At 49.2% G+C, this 16,495-nt stretch overlaps 1 protein-coding gene across 1 annotated transcript in view; it reads right to left on the bottom strand.

The window, feature by feature from the left end:
- ARHGAP35 (Rho GTPase activating protein 35) overlaps positions 1-6,390 on the bottom strand; it is a 50,077-nt gene extending 43,687 nt beyond the window's left edge. Inside the window, exon 1 of the mRNA XM_056539075.1 lies at positions 6,121-6,390. The gene's annotated coding sequence lies outside the window, so the exon portion shown is untranslated. The remainder of the gene's footprint in view (positions 1-6,120) is intronic.
- Positions 6,391-16,495: the final 10,105 nt, after the last annotated feature.

The raw sequence follows: 16,495 nt of genomic DNA, 5'->3' as shown, positions 1-16,495 counted from the left end.
GACTGCTACAACTCTGCACCGCCACGATGTGACTGCTACAACTCTGCACCGCCACGATGTGACTGCTACAACTCTGCACCGCCACGATGTGACTGCTACAACTCTGCACCGCCACGATGTAACTGCTACAACTCTGCACCGCCACCATGTCTGTCTAGGCTACAACTCTGCACCGCCACGATGTCTGTCTCGGCTACAACTCTGCACCGCCACCATGTCTGTCTCGGCTACAACTCTGCACCGCCACGATGTCTGTCTAGGCTACAACTCTGCACCGCCACCATGTCTGTCTAGGCTACAACTCTGCACCGCCACCATGTCTGTCTAGGCTACAACTCTGCACCGCCACCATGTCTGTCTAGGCTACAACTCTGCACCGCCACCATGTCTGTCTAGGCTACAACTCTGCACCGCCACCATGTCTGTCTAGGCTACAACTCTGCACCGCCACCATGTCTGTCTAGGCTACAACTCTGCACCGCCACCATGTCTGTCTAGGCTACAACTCTGCACCGCCACCATGTCTGTCTAGGCTACAACTCTGCACCGCCACCATGTCTGTCTAGGCTACAACTCTGCACCGCCACCATGTCTGTCTAGGCTACAACTCTGCACCGCCACCATGTCTGTCTAGGCTGCAATTCTGCACCGCCACGATGTCTGTCTAGGCTACAACTCTGCACCGCCACGATGTCTGTCTAGGCTACAACTCTGCACCGCCACGATGTCTGTCTCGGCTACAACTCTGCACCGCCACGATGTCTGTCTAGGCTACAACTCTGCACCGCCACGATGTCTGTCTAGGCTACAACTCTGCACCGCCACGATGTCTGTCTCGGCTACAACTCTGCACCGCCACGATGTCTGTCTCGGCTACAACTCTGCACCGCCACCATGTCTGTCTAGGCTACAACTCTGCACCACCATGATGTCACGGCTACAACTTTGCAATGATATCATCAGACACAAGTGAAGAAATGATGTCACAGCTATAGCTATGCACTAATGATGTAATCACAAGGGGCAGCTAGCAGATGATGTCACAGCCACAATTTTGCACCACCACAATCACTACCATCATACATGGGGCAAGTAAAGAGATGAACAACACAGGCAAGAAAAAACAAGTGTCACCGTATACTGACAATCACCAGTCCGCCCCACAACGCACCAAACAGAATCTTTCAATCCACACCAGGCTGTTCATTAACCAGCGCCTATCCATTACCACAAGGTTGTTTATCACATGGTTTACACTAGGCCACCAAACTTGTCAGCACTCAATCACTATGAGGCTGCCCATCATCCATCCCCATGAGGCTGCCCACCATCCATCCCCATGAGGCTGCCCACCATCCATCCCCATGAGGCTGCCCATCATCCATCCCCATGAGGCTGCCCACCATGCATCCCCATGAGGCTGCCCACCATGCATCCCCATGAGGCTGCCCACCATGCATCCCCATGAGGCTGCCCACCATGCATCCCCATGAGGCTGCCCACCATGCATCCCCATGAGGCTGCCCACCATCCATCCCCATGAGGCTGCCCACCATCCATCCCAATGAGGCTGCCCACCATCCATCCCCATGAGGCTGCCCACCATCCATCCCCATGAGGCTGCCCACCATCCATCCCCATGAGGCTGCCCACCATCCATCCCCATGAGGCTGCCCACCATCCATCCCCATGAGGCTGCCCACCATCCATCCCCATGAGGCTGCCCACCATCCATCCCCATGAGGCTGCCCACCATCCATCCCCATGAGGCTGCCCACCATCCATCCCCATGAGGCTGCCCATCATCCATCCCCATGAGGCTGCCCATCATCCATCCCCATGAGGCTGCCCATCATCCATCCCCATGAGGCTGCCCATCATCCATCCCCATGAGGCTGCCCATCATCCATCCCCATGAGGCTGCCCATCATCCATCCCCATGAGGCTGCCCATCATCCATCCCCATGAGGCTGCCCATCAACCATCCCCATGAGGCTGCCCATCAACCATCCCCATGAGGCTGCCCATCATCCATCCCCATGAGGCTGCCCATCATCCATCCCTATGAGGCTGCCCATCATCCATCCCTATGAGGCTGCCCATCATCCATCCCTATGAGGCTGCCCATCATCCATCCCTATGAGGCTGCCCATCATCCATCCCTATGAGGCTGCCCATCATCCATCCCTATGAGGCTGCCCATCATCCATCCCTATGAGGCTGCCCATCATCCATCCCTATGAGGCTGCCCATCATCCATCCCTATGAGGCTGCCCATCATCCATCACTCAACAATCACTATGAGGCTGGCCAAGGGTGTTGTGTGGGATGTGCGGTGTGTGCGCAGTGTATCGTGACTTAAGGTGTGTGTGGTGCATGACATTTGTGGTGTAGACAACATGTGCCATAAACGTACAGTATGCATGCAGTGCATGAGACAAGTGTGTACAGTATGTGCAGTGTATGTGCAGTGTGACGTGTATTGTAGACAGTACATGTCATGTTTTTTGTATGTGATATGGCAGGTGTGGAATGTATATACCGTACGGGGCGCCGGGTGAAACTGTATGGGGCAGGTGTGGAATGTATATGCTGTGTTGTGTGACGTGTACTGCCCATGTTGCGTCGTGTGACATGTGTACTGTAATGTATGACATGTGTACTGTAATGTATGACATGTGTACTGTACATGTTGGGTATTATGACATGTGTATAGTATATGTTGTGTAGTATGACATGTGAACTGTATATGTTGTGTAGTGTGCCATGTGTACTGTACATGGTGTGTAGTGACATGTATATTGTATATGTTGTGTAGTATGACATGTGAACTGTATATGTTGTGTAGTGTGACATGTATACTGTACATGGTGTGTAGTGACATGTATATTGTATATGTTGTGTAGTGTGACGTGTACTGTAATGTGTGACATGTGTACTGTACATGTTGTGTAGTGTGACATGTGTACTGTACATGTTGTGTAGTGTGACGTGTATAGAAAATGTTGTGTAGTGTGACATGTGTATTATGACATGTGTATAGTACATGTTGTGTAGTATGACGTGTATAGTACATGTTGTGTAGTATGACATGTGTATAGTACATGTTGTGTAGTATGACATGTGTATAGTATATGTTGTGTATTATGACATGTGTATAGTACATGTTGTGTAGTATGACATGTGTATAGTATATGACATGTGTATAGTACATGTGTAGTGTGACATGTGTACTGTAATGTACGACATGTGTATAGTACATGTTGTGTAGTGTGACATGTGTAGAGTACATGTTGTGTAGTGTGACATGTGTACTGTAATGTATGGCATGTGTATAGTACATGTTGTGTAGTGTGACATGTGTATAGTACATGTTGTGTATGACGACATGTGTATAGTACATGTTGTGTATGACGACATGTGTATAGTACATGTTGTGTAGTGTGACATGTGTATAGTACATGTTGTGTAGTGTGACATGTGTATAGTACATGTTGTGTATGATGACATGTGTATAGTACATGTTGTGTATGATGACATGAGTATAGTACATGTTGTGTATTGTGACATGTGTATATTACATGTTGTGTATGATGACATGTGTATAGTACATGTTGTGTATGATGACATGTGTATAGTACATGTTGTGTAGTGCGACATGTGTATAGTACATGTTGTGTAGTGCGACATGTGTATAGTACATGTTGTGTAGTGCGACATGTGTATAGTACATGTTGTGTAGTGCGACATGTGTATAGTACATGTTGTGTAGTGTGACATGTGTATAGTACATGTTGTAGTGTGACATGTGTATAGTACATGTGTAGTGTGACATGTGTACTGTAATGTATGACGTGTATAGTACATGTTGTGTATGATGACATGTGTATAGTACATGTTGTGTATGATGACATGTGTATAGTACATGTTGTGTATGATGACATGTGTATAGTACATGTTGTGTATGATGACATGTGTATAGTACATGTTGTGTATGATGACATGTGTATAGTACATGTTGTGTATGATGACATGTGTATAGTACATGTTGTGTATGATGACATGTGTATAGTACATGTTGTGTATGATGACATGTGTATAGTACATGTTGTGTATGATGACATGTGTATAGTACATGTTGTGTATGATGACATGTGTATAGTACATGTTGTGTATGATGACATGTGTATAGTACATGTTGTGTATGATGACATGTGTATAGTACATGTTGTGTATGATGACATGTGTATAGTACATGTTGTGTATGATGACATGTGTATAGTACATGTTGTGTATGATGACATGTGTATAGTACATGTTGTGTATGATGACATGTGTATAGTACATGTTGTGTATGATGACATGTGTATAGTACATGTTGTGTATGATGACATGAGTATAGTACATGTTGTGTATGATGACATGAGTATAGTACATGTTGTGTATGATGACATGAGTATAGTACATGTTGTGTAGTGTGACATGTGTATAGTACATGTTGTATAGTGTGACATGTGTATAGTACATGTGTAGTGTGACATGTGTACTGTAATGTATGAGATGTGTATAGTACATGTTGTGTATGATGACATGTGTATAGTACATGTTGTGTAGTGTGACATGTGTACTGTAATGTATGAGATGTGTATAGTACATGTTGTGTAGTGTGACATGTGTACTGTAATGTATGAGATGTGTATAGTACATGTTGTGTAGTGTGACATGTGTATAGTACATGTTGTGTAGTGTGACATGAGTATAGTACATGTTGTGTAGTGTGACATGAGTATAGTACATGTTGTGTAGTGTGACATGTGTATAGTACATGTTGTGTAGTGTGACATGTGTATAGTACATGTTGTGTAGTGTGACATGTGTATAGTACATGTTGTGTATGATGACATGTGTATAGTACATGTTGTGTATGATGACATGTGTATAGTACATGTTGTGTAGTGTGACATGTGTATAGTACATGTTGTGTATGATGACATGTGTATAGTACATGTTGTGTAGTGTGACATGTGTATAGTACATGTTGTGTATGATGACATGTGTATAGTACATGTTGTGTAGTGTGACATGTGTATAGTACATGTTGTGTAGTGTGACATGTGTATAGTACATGTTGTGTAGTGTGACATGTGTATAGTACATGTTGTGTAGTGTGACATGTGTACTGTAATGTATGACATGTGTATAGTACATGTTGTGTATGATGACATGTGTATAGTACATGTTGTGTATGATGACATGTGTATAGTACATGTTGTGTATGATGACATGTGTATAGTACATGTTGTGTATGATGACATGTGTATAGTACATGTTGTGTATGATGACATGTGTATAGTACATGTTGTGTATGATGACATGTGTATAGTACATGTTGTGTAGTGTGACATGTGTACTGTAATGTATGAGATGTGTATAGTACATGTTGTGTATGATGACATGTGTATAGTACATATTGTGTAGTGTGACATGTGTATAGTACATGTTGTGTATGATGACATGTGTATAGTACATGTTGTGTAGTGTGACGTGTATAGTACATGTTGTGTAGTGTGACATGTGTATAGTACATGTTGTGTATGATGACATGTGTATAGTACATGTTGTGTAGTGTGACATGTGTATAGTACATGTTGTGTAGTGTGACATGTGTATAGTACATGTTGTGTATGATGACATGTGTATAGTACATGTTGTGTAGTGTGACATGTGTATAGTACATGTTGTGTAGTGTGACATGTGTATAGTACATGTTGTGTAGTGTGACATGAGTATAGTACATGTTGTGTATGATGACATGTGTATAGTACATGTTGTGTATGATGACATGTGTATAGTACATGTTGTGTAGTGTGACATGTGTACTGTAATGTATGAGATGTGTATAGTACATGTTGTGTAGTGTGACATGAGTCTAGTACATGTTGTGTAGTGTGACATGTGTACTGTAATGTATGACATGTGTATTGTATCTGTATTGTAAGACATGAGGTGACACAATAGGGCGTCCCCCTGGTGTCGGGTGTGTCGGGCTCAGCCCCCGGGTGTGTGCAGGCCGGTGTGGTGTCGGTTCCGGCTCGGTTCGGGTCAGCTGTCAGGTCTCACCCGTCTGTCTCTCGGGCGTGGATCAGGCCGCGATTTCCGGGAATCTCCAGGTGACCGGGGGGAGTGCGGCCTACATGCGGCTTTCCGGAGTCTGCGCCCAGCCCATCCCTGGCGGAGGCCGCGGCCGCTTCGTATATCCGGTGAGTCGGGTGACTGCGGGTCCCCGGCCGCGGTTTCCGGGTGTATCCGGGTGACTCGGGAGTCTCCTCCTGTAATGGCGGCTCCTTCCTTCCGGCGGGTGCGCGGGCGCGGGCACGACCAAAGGAGAAAGGGCGTCGTGGGCGCGCAGGGAGCTCCTCCGGAAGTCGGCCATGTTCCTGCTCTCAGCTCCATTCCCTGCAACGACTGTGAAGTCACCGGAAGTGCCAAGACGCCATATTGGGACTCAAGACCTCTTGTTTTTTTATTTTAATATAACTTTATTAATACCTGGATACTACTGACACTGCAGTATTCTGTGCACAAAATATCGCGACTGTCATCCAGGATCCCGATAATAGACGCGACAATCCCGTACAGGCCCAACCCTCAGTAATCAGCCCCATCTAATAATCTACGCCCTAAATAATCTACAGACATGTAGTGATAAACAATGGGCTCCAATATACTCTCAATTATATTGAAACAATGGTCTCTCAATTATACTGATATGCTCTGAAATTTACCCCCTCCTCTAGTGATCTGCCCCTGGAATTTACCCCCTCCTCTAATTATCTGCCCCTGGAATTTACCCCCTCCTCTAGTGATCTGCCCTGGAATTTACCCTCTCCTCTAGAGATCTGCCCCTGGAATGTACCCTCTCCTCTAGTGATCTGCCCCTGGAATTTACCCCCTCCTCTAATGATCTGCCCCTGGAATTTACCCCTCCGCTAATGATCTGCCCCTGGAATGTACCCTCTCCTCTAGTGATCTGCCCCTGGAATTTACCCCCTCCTCTAATGATCTGCCACTGGAATTTACCCCCTCCTCTAGTGATCTGCCCCTGGAATTTACCCCTCCGCTAATGATCTGACCCTGGAATTTACCCCCTCCTCTAATGATCTGCCCCTGGAATTTACCCCCTCCTCTAGTGGTCTGCCCCTGGAATGTACCCCCTCCTCTAGTGATCTGCCCCTGGAATCTACCCCCTCCTCTAATGATCTGCACCTGGAATTGACCCCCTCCTCTAGTGATCTGCCCCTGGAATTTACCCCATCCTCTAATGAACTGCCCCTGGAATTTACCCCCTACTCTAATGATCTACCCCTGGAATTTACCCCTCCGCTAATGATCTGCCCCTGGAATTTACCCCTCCGCTAATGATCTGCCCTTGGAATTTACCCCTCAGTGTACAGAGACCTGCTTCTCCTCAGGGTACAGATTCCTGTTTGTCCTCAGTGTACAGAGCCCTGCATGTCCTCAGTGTACAGAGCCCCGCATGTCCTCAGTGTACAGAGCCCGCCTGTCCTCAGTGTACAGAGCCCTGCTTGTCCTCAGTGTACAGAGCCCCGCATGTCCTCAGTGTACAGAGCCCGCCTGTCCTCAGTGTACAGAGCCCTGCTTGTCCTCAGTGCACAGAGCCCTGCCTGTCCTCAGTGTACAGAGCCCCGCTTGTCCTCAGTGTACAGAGCCTTGCTTGTCCTCAGTGTACAGAGCCTTGCTTGTCCACAGTGCACAGAGCCCTGCTTGTCCACAGTGTACAGAGCCCCGCTTGTCCTCAGTGTACAGAGACCTGCTTCTCCTCAGGGTACAGATTCCTGCTTGTCCTCAGTGTACAGAGCCCCGCATGTCCTCAGTGTACAGAGCCCCGCATGTCCTCAGTGTACAGAGCCCGCCTGTCCTCAGTGTACCCAGCCCTGCTTGTCCTCAGTGTACAGAGCCCTGCATGTCCTCAGTGTACAGAGCCCTGCTTGTCCTCAGTGTACAGAGCCCTGCATGTCCTCAGTGTACAGAGCCCTGCTTGTCCACAGTGTACAGAGCCCCGCTTGTCCTCAGTGTACAGAGCCCTGCATATCCTCAGTGTACAGAGCCCTGCATATCCTCAGTGTACAGAGCCCTGCTTGTCCTCAGTGTACAGAGCCCTGCATGTCCTCAGTGTACAGAGCCCTGCTTGTCCTCAGTGTACAGAGCCCTGCTTGTCCTCAGTGTACAGAGCCCTGCATGTCCTCAGTGTACAGAGCCCTGCTTGTCCTCAGTGTACAGAGCCCTGCTTGTCCTCAGTGCACAGAGCCCTGCCTGTCCTCAGTGCACAGAGCCCCGCTTGTCCTCAGTGCACAGAGCCCTGCATGTCCTCAGTGTACAGAGCCCTGCATATCCTCAGTGTACAGAGCCCTGCATATCCTCAGTGTACAGAGCCCTGCTTGTCCTCAGTGTACAGAGCCCTGCTTGTCCTCAGTGTACCGGGCCCTGCTTGTCCACAGTGTACAGAGCCCTGCTTGTCCTCAATGTTCAGAGCCCTGCTTGTCTTCAGTGCTCAGAGCCATGCTTGTCCTCAGTGTACAGAGCCCTGCTTGTCCACAGTGTACAGAGCCCTGCTTGTCCTCAGTGTACAGAGTCCTGCTTGTGCTCAGTGTACAGAGCCTCGATTGTCCTCAGTGTACAGAGCCCTGCTTGTCCTCAGTGTACAGATTACTGCTTGTTCTCAGTGCACAGATTACTGCTTGTCCTCAGTGTACAGAGCCCTGCTTGTCCTCAGTGTACAGAGCCCTGCATGTCCTCAGTGATCAGAGCCCTGCTTGTCCTCAGTGTACAGAGCCCTGCTTGTCCTCAGTGTACAGAGCCCTGCTTGTCCTCAGTGCTCAGAGCCCTACTTGTCCTCCGTGTACAGAGCCCTGCTTGTCCTCAGTGTACAGATTACTGCTTGTCCTCAGTGTACAGAGCCCTGCTTGTCCTCAGTGTACAGATTACTGCTTGTCTTCATTGTACAGAGCCCTGCTAAGAATGCCAGACGTGGTGCTCTATTTAAATCCATTGTATGGTCTAGTGTGTGGAGGATACACCAGTCCATATAACAACGATATTTGTAGAAAGTAGAAAAAGGCACTCACCATCAAATGCAGGTAAAATCTTCATCTTTATTTAATCATTTAAAATATGATATAGAGTGCCGGCAGACTGGCTGGGAGAGAGGAGGACGAGGAGACAGTGTACACATCCCTGCTTGTCCTCAGTGCACAGAGCCCTGCTTGTCCTCAGTGTACAGAGCCCCTTTTGTCCTCAGTGTACAGAGCCCCACTTTTCCTCAGTGTACAGAGTCCCGCTTGTCCTCAGTGTACAGACCCCGCTTGTCCTCAGTGTACAGAGCCCCACTTGTGCTCAGTGTACAGAGCCCTGCTTTTCCTCAGTGCTCAGAGCCCTGCTTGTCCTCAGTGTACAGAGCCCTGATTGTCCTCTGTGTACAGAGCCCTGCTTGTGCTCAGTGTGCAGAGCCCCGTTTGTCCTCAGTGTACAGAGCCCTGCTTGTCCTCAGTGTACAGAGCCCCACTTGTCCTCAGTGTACAGAGTCCTGCTTGTCCTCAGTGTACAGAGCCCCTTTTGTCCTCAGTGCACAGAGCCCGTAGTATAGTAGAGGGGGAACTGGCTACTACCAAGAACCTTAATTGCTGGAGGTGTGAGTGCGGAGCTGCTAAGAATGCCAGACGTGGTGCTCTATTTAAATCCATTGTATGGTCTAGTGTGTGGAGGATACACCAGTCCATATAACAATATTTGTAGAAAGTAGAAAAAGGCACTCACCATCAAACGCAGGTAAAATCTTCATCTTTATTTAATCATTTAAAATATGATATAGCGTGCCGGCAGACTGGCTGGGAGAGAGGAGGACGAGGAGACAGTGTACACATCCCTGCTTGTCCTTAGTGCACAGAGCCCTGCTTGTCCTCAGTGTACAGAGCCCCTTTTGTCCTCAGTGTACAGAGCCCCACTTTTTCTCAGTGTACAGAGTCCCGCTTGTCCTCAGTGTACAGACCCCGCTTGTCCTCAGTGTACAGAGCCCCACTTGTGCTCAGTGTACAGAGCCCTGCTTTTCCTCAGTGCTCAGAGTCCTGCTTGTCCTCAGTGTACAGAGCCCTGCTTGTCCTCTGTGTACAGAGCCCTGCTTGTGCTCAGTGTACAGAGCCCCGTTTGTCCTCAGTGTAAAGAGCCCTGCTTGTCCTCAGTGTACAGAGCCCCACTTGTCCTCAGTGTACAGAGCCCCGCTTGTCCTCAGTGTATAGAGACCCGCTTGTCCTCAGTGTACAGAGTCCTGCTGGTCCTCAGTGTATAGAGCCCTGCTTGTCCTCAGTGTACAGAGCCCCGTTTGTCCTCAGTGTACAAAGCCCTGCTTGTCCTCAGTGTACAGAGCCAATTTTGTCCTCAGTGTACAGAGCCCCACTTGTCCTCAGTGTACAGAGCCCTGCTTGTCCTCAGTATACAGAGCCCCTCTTGTCCTCAGTGTACAGAGCCCTGCTTGTCCTCAGTGTACAGATCCCTGCTTGTCCTCAGTGTACAGAGCCCTGCTTGTCCTCAGTGCACAGAGCCCTGCTTGTCCTCAGTGTACAGAGCCCTGCTTGTCCTCAGTGTACAGAGCCCTGCTTGTCCTCAGTGTACAGAGCACTGCTTGTCCTCAGTGTTCAGAGCCCTGCCCTGCTTGTCCTCAGTGTACAGATCCCCTTTTGTCCTCAGTGTACAGAGCCCCACTTTTCCTCAGTGTAGAGTCCCACTTGTCCTCAGTGTACAGAGTCCCGCTTGTCCTCAGTGTACAGAGCCCCGCTTGTCCTCAGTGTACAGAGCCCCACTTGTCCTCAGTGTACAGAGCCCCGCTTGTCCTCAGTGTACAGAGCCCTGCTTGTCCTCAGTGTACAGAGTCCTGCTTGTCCTCAGTGTATAGAGCCCTGCTTGATCTCAGTGTACAGAGCCCCACTTGTCCTCAGTGTACAAAGCCCTGCTTGTCCTCAGTGTACAGAGCCAATTTTTCCTCAGTGTACAGAGCCCCACTTGTCCTCAATGTACAGAGCCCCTTTTGTCCTCAGTGTACAGAGCCCCGCTTGTCCTCAGTGTACAGGTCCCCGCTTGTCCTCAGTGTACAGAGCCCCACTTGTCCTCAGTGTACATAGCCCTGCTTTTCCTCAGTGTACAGATCCCTGCTTGTCCTCAGTGTACAGAGCCCTGTTTGTCCTCAGTGCACAGAGCCCTGCTTGTCCTCAGTGTATAGAGCCCTGCTTGTCCTCAGTGTACAGAGCCCTGCTTGTCCTCAGTGTATAGAGCCCTGCTTGTCCTCAGTGTACAGAGCCCTGCTTGTCCTCAGTGTACAGAGCCCTGCTTGTCTTCAGTGCACAGAGCCCGTAGTATAGTAGAGGGGGAACCGGCTACTACTAAGAACCTTAATTGATGGAGGTGTGAGTGTGGAGCTGCTAAGAATGCCAGACGTGGTGCTCTATTTAAATCCAGTGTATGGTCTAGTGTGTGGAGGATACACCCGTCCATATAACATTGATATTTGTAGAAAGTAGAAAACGGCACTCACCATCAAATGCAGGTAAAATCTTCAGCTTTATTTAATCATTTAAAATATGATATAGCGTGCCGGCAGACTGGCTGGGAGAGAGGAGGACGAGGAGACAGATCCCTGCTTGTCCTCAGTGCACAGAGCCCGGCTTGTCCTCAGTGTTCAGAGCCCTGCTTGTCCTCAGTGTTCAGAGCCCCGCTTGTCCTCAGTGTACAGAGCCCTGCTTGTCCTCAGTGTACAGAGTCCTGCTTGTCCTCAGTGTATAGAGCCCTGCTTGATCTCAGTGTACAGAGCCCCGCTTGTCCTCAGTGTACAAAGCCCTGCTTGTCCTCCGTGTACAGAGCCAATTTTTCCTCAGTCTACAGAGCCCCACTTGTCCTCAATGTACAGAGCCCCTTTTGTCCTCAGTGTACAGAGCCCCGCTTGTCCTCAGTGTACAGGGCCCCGCTTGTCCTCGGTGTACAGAGCCCCACTTGTCCTCAGTGTACATAGCCCTGCTTGTCCTCAGTGTACAGATCCCTGCTTGTCCTCAGTGTACAGAGCCCTGTTTGTCCTCAGTGCACAGAGCCCTGCTTGTCCTCAGTGTATAGAGCCCTGCTTGTCCTCAGTGTACAGAGCCCTGCTTGTCCTCAGTGTACAGAGCCCTGCTTGTCTTCAGTGCACAGAGCCCGTAGTATAGTAGAGGGGGAACCGGCTACTACTAAGAACCTTAATTGCTGGAGGTGTGAGTGTGGAGCTGCTAAGAATGCCAGACGTGGTGCTCTATTTAAATCCAGTGTATGGTCTAGTGTGTGGAGGATACACCCGTCCATATAACATTGATATTTGTAGAAAGTAGAAAACGGCACTCACCATCAAATGCAGGTAAAATCTTCATCTTTATTTAATCATTTAAAATATGATATAGCGTGCCGGCAGACTGGCTGGGAGAGAGGAGGACGAGGAGACAGATCCCTGCTTGTCCTCAGTGCACAGAGCCCTGCTTGTCCTCAGTCTTCAGAGCCCTGCTTGTCCTCAGTGTTCAGAGCCCGGCTTGTCCTCACTGTACAGAGCCCTGCTCTTCCTCAGTGTACAGAGCCCTGTTTGTCCTTTGTGCACGGAGCCATGCTTGTCCTCAGTGTACAGAGCCCTGCTTGTCTTCAGTTTACAGAGCCCTGCTTGTCCTCAGTGTACAGAGCCCTGCTTGTCTTCAGTGTACAGAGCCCTGCTTGTCCTCATTGTACAGAGCCCTGCTTGTCCTCAGTGTACAGAGCCCTGCTTGTCCTCAGTGTACAGAGTCCTGCTTGTCCTCAGTGTACAGATTCCTGCTTGTCCACAGTATACAGAGTCCTGCTTGTGCTCAGTGTACAGAGCCCTGCTTGTCCACTCACAGTTGTCACGATTCGGCTGGCTGGAGGTGGATCCTCTGTGCCAGAGAGGGATTGGCGTGGACCGTGTCGGTGGACCGGTTCTAAGTTGCTACTGGTATTCACCAGAGCCCGCCGCAAAGCGGGATGGTCTTGCAGCGGCGGTAGCAACCAGGTCGTATCCACCGGCAACGGCTCAACCTCTCTGACTGCTGAGATAAGCGCGGTACAAGGGAGTAGACAAGAGCAAGGTCGGACGTAGCAGAAGGTCAGGGCAGGCAGCAAGGATCGTAGTCAGGGGCAACGGCAGGAGGTCTGGAACACAGGCTAGGAACACACAAGGAAACGCTTTCACTGGCACAATGGCAACAAGATCCGGCGAGAGAGTGCAGGGGAAGTGAGGTATAAGTAGGGAAGTGCACAGGTGAAAGTACTGATTAAAACCTCATGCACCAATCAGTGGCGCACCGGCCCTTTAAATCGCAAGGACCCGGCGCGCGCGCCCTAAGGAGCGGGGCCGCGCGCGCCGGGACAGCACAGACGGGGAACGGGTCTGGTAAGCGAGTCGGGATGCGCATCGCGAGCGGGCGCGTCCCGCATCGCGAATCGCATCCCGGCTGGGAGCATTATCGCAGCGCACCCGGTCGGCAGGTCTGACCGGGGCGCTGCGAATAAGAGAACGCTGTGAGCGCTCCGGGGAGGGGCAGGGACCCGGAGCGCTCAGCGTAACAGTACCCCCCCCCCTTGGGTCTCCCCCTCTTTTTGGAACCTGAGAATTTGAGGATCAGATTTTTGTCCAGGATGTTGTCCTCAGGTTCCCATGATCTCTCCTCTGGGCCGCAATTCTCCCAATCCACCCAAAATTTTTTTTTACCTCTGACCATCTTGGATGCCAGGATTTCTTTCACCGAAAAAACGTCAGAGGACCCAGAAACTGGAGTGGGAGAAACAACTTTGGGAGAGAAGCGGTTAAGGATGAGTGGTTTAAGGAGAGAGACATGGAAAGCATTGGAAATACGGAGAGAAGGAGGAAGGAGGAGTTTGTAAGAGACAGGGTTGATCTGGCACTTGATTTTGAAAGGACCAAGATAACGTGGTCCCAGTTTATAACTGGGGACACGAAAGCGGACATACTTGGCGGAGAGCCATACTTTGTCTCCGGGAGAAAAAATGGGGGGAATTCTTCTTTTCCTATCGGCATGTTTTTTTCATCCGGGATGAAGCCTATAAGAGAGAATTTTGAGTCTCTTTCCATATGGTGGAGAGGTCCCGAGTCACCTCATCAACAGCGGGCAGACCAGAGGGCATGGGAGTGGGAAGGGGGGGAAGAGGGTGACGGCCGTACACCACGAAGAATGGGGATTTAGCAGAAGATTCGGAGACTCTGAAATTGTACGAGAATTCGGCCCATGGTAGAAGATCTGCCCAGTCATCCTGGCGGGAGGAAATAAAATGTCGCAAATAATCACCCAGAACCTGATTAATTCTTTCTTCTTGCCCATTGGATTGGGGATGATAAGAAGATGAGAAGTTTAATTTGATTTTGAGCTGATTACAGAGGGCCCTCCAGAATTTAGACACAAATTGAACGCCTCTATCCGAGACGATATGCCCGTGAAGGCGAAAAATGTGTATAAAAAATTGTTTCGCCATCTGAGGCGCAGAAGGAAGACCTGGAAGAGGGATAAAATGTGCCATCTTGGAGAATCGATCAACGACCACCCAAATAACTGTGTTGCCATGGGATAAAGGTAAGTCAGTAATAAAGTCCATACCAATCTGAGACCATGGTCGTTCAGGAACAGGCAGAGGATGGAGGAGACCAGCAGGTTTCTGGCGAGGGGTCTTGTCCCGGGCACAGACTGTACAAGCCTGCACGAAATCAACAACATCAGCTTCCAGGGTAGGCCACCAATAAAATCGAGAGATGAGCTGGATGGATTTTTTGATGCCAGCACGGCCTGCGAGGTGTGAGGAGTGTCCCCACTTGAGAATCCTGAGGCGCTGGCGTGGAGAGACGAAGGTCTTCCCTGGAGGAGTTTGTCTGATGGAAGCTGGAGAAGCGGAGATCAGACAGTCCGGAGGAATAATGTGTTGCGGGGAAGCTTCCACTTCAGAGGCATCCGATGAACGAGAGAGGGCATCAGCCCTAATCTTCTTGTCAGCAGGGCGAAAATGAATTTCAAAGTTAAAACGGGCAAAGAACAATGACCACCTAGCCTGGCGAGGGTTCAGCCGTTGGGCAGACTGAAGATAAGAGAGATTCTTGTGATCAGTGTATATAATAACTGGATATTTGGATCCCACCAGCAGGTGCCTCAATTCCTCAAGCGACAATTTTATGGCCAGTAGTTCTCGATCACCAATGGAGTAGTTTTTCTCCACCGGAGAGAAGGTCCTAGAAAAGAAACCACAAGTAACAGCATGCCCGGAATAATTTTTTTGTAGGAGTACTGCTCCAGCTCCCACCGAGGAGGCGTCTACCTCCAGCGAGAAGGGCTTAGATGGATCAGGTCTGGAGAGTACGGGAGCAGAAGAAAAGGCAGTCTTGAGATGATTGAATGTGTCTTCCGCTTGAGGAGGCCAGGACTTAGGGTTGGTGTTTTTCTTGGTTAGGGCCACGATAGGAGCCACAATAGTGGAAAAGTGCGGAATAAATTGTCTGTAATAATTGGCAAACCCCACAAAACGTTGGATAGCACGGAGTCCGGAGGGGCGTGGCCAATCCAATACGGCTGATAGTTTTTCTGGGTCCATTTGTAGTCCCTGGCCAGAGACTAAGTATCCTAGGAAGGGAAGAGATTGACATTCAAAGAGACATTTTTCCATTTTGGCATATAATTGATTGTCCCGAAGTCTCTGAAGAACCATGCGGACATGCTGGCGGTGTTCCTCTAGGTTAGCAGAAAAAATCAGAATATCGTCTAGGTAAACCACAACACAGGTATATAGAAGATCACAAAAAATTTCATTACAAAGTCTTGGAAGACGGCAGGGGCGTTGCAAATCCCAAAGGGCATAACCAGATATTCAAAGTGTCCATCTCTGGTGTTAAATGCGGTCTTCCACTCGTCCCCCTCCCTGATGCGGATGAGATTATATGCACCTCTTAAGTCCAGCTTGGTAAAGATGTGGGCGCCTCGTAGGCGGTCAAAGAGTTCCGAGATAAGAGGTAGGGGATAGCGTTTTTTTACAGTGATTTTATTAAGTCCGCGGTAATCAATGCAAGGGCGTAGGGAGCCGTCTTTTTTGGAAACGAAAAAAAATCCAGCTCCGGCAGGGGAGGAAGACTTGCGGATAAACCCCTTTTTTAAATTCTCTTGGATGTACTCTGACATGGCTTGTGTTTCCGGAGCAGACAGAGGATAGATTCTGCCCAGGGGTGGAGTAGTACCAGGGAGGAGGTCAATAGGACAGTCATAAGGCCTGTGAGGAGGCAAAGTCTCTGCTTGTTTTTTGCAAAAAACATCAGCATAATCCAGATAGGCCTTGGGGAGACCAGATAACGGAGGAACCACAGGGTCTTGACTGACAGTACAGGGAGCAGGCTTAAGACAGTCCTTGT

This window comes from Hyla sarda, chromosome 9 (genome assembly GCF_029499605.1).
Source record: "Hyla sarda isolate aHylSar1 chromosome 9, aHylSar1.hap1, whole genome shotgun sequence".
Lineage (NCBI taxonomy): Eukaryota > Metazoa > Chordata > Amphibia > Anura > Hylidae > Hyla > Hyla sarda.
Note: the sequence above shows the minus strand (reverse complement) of the source record. Positions and strands in the feature narration are given on the sequence as shown.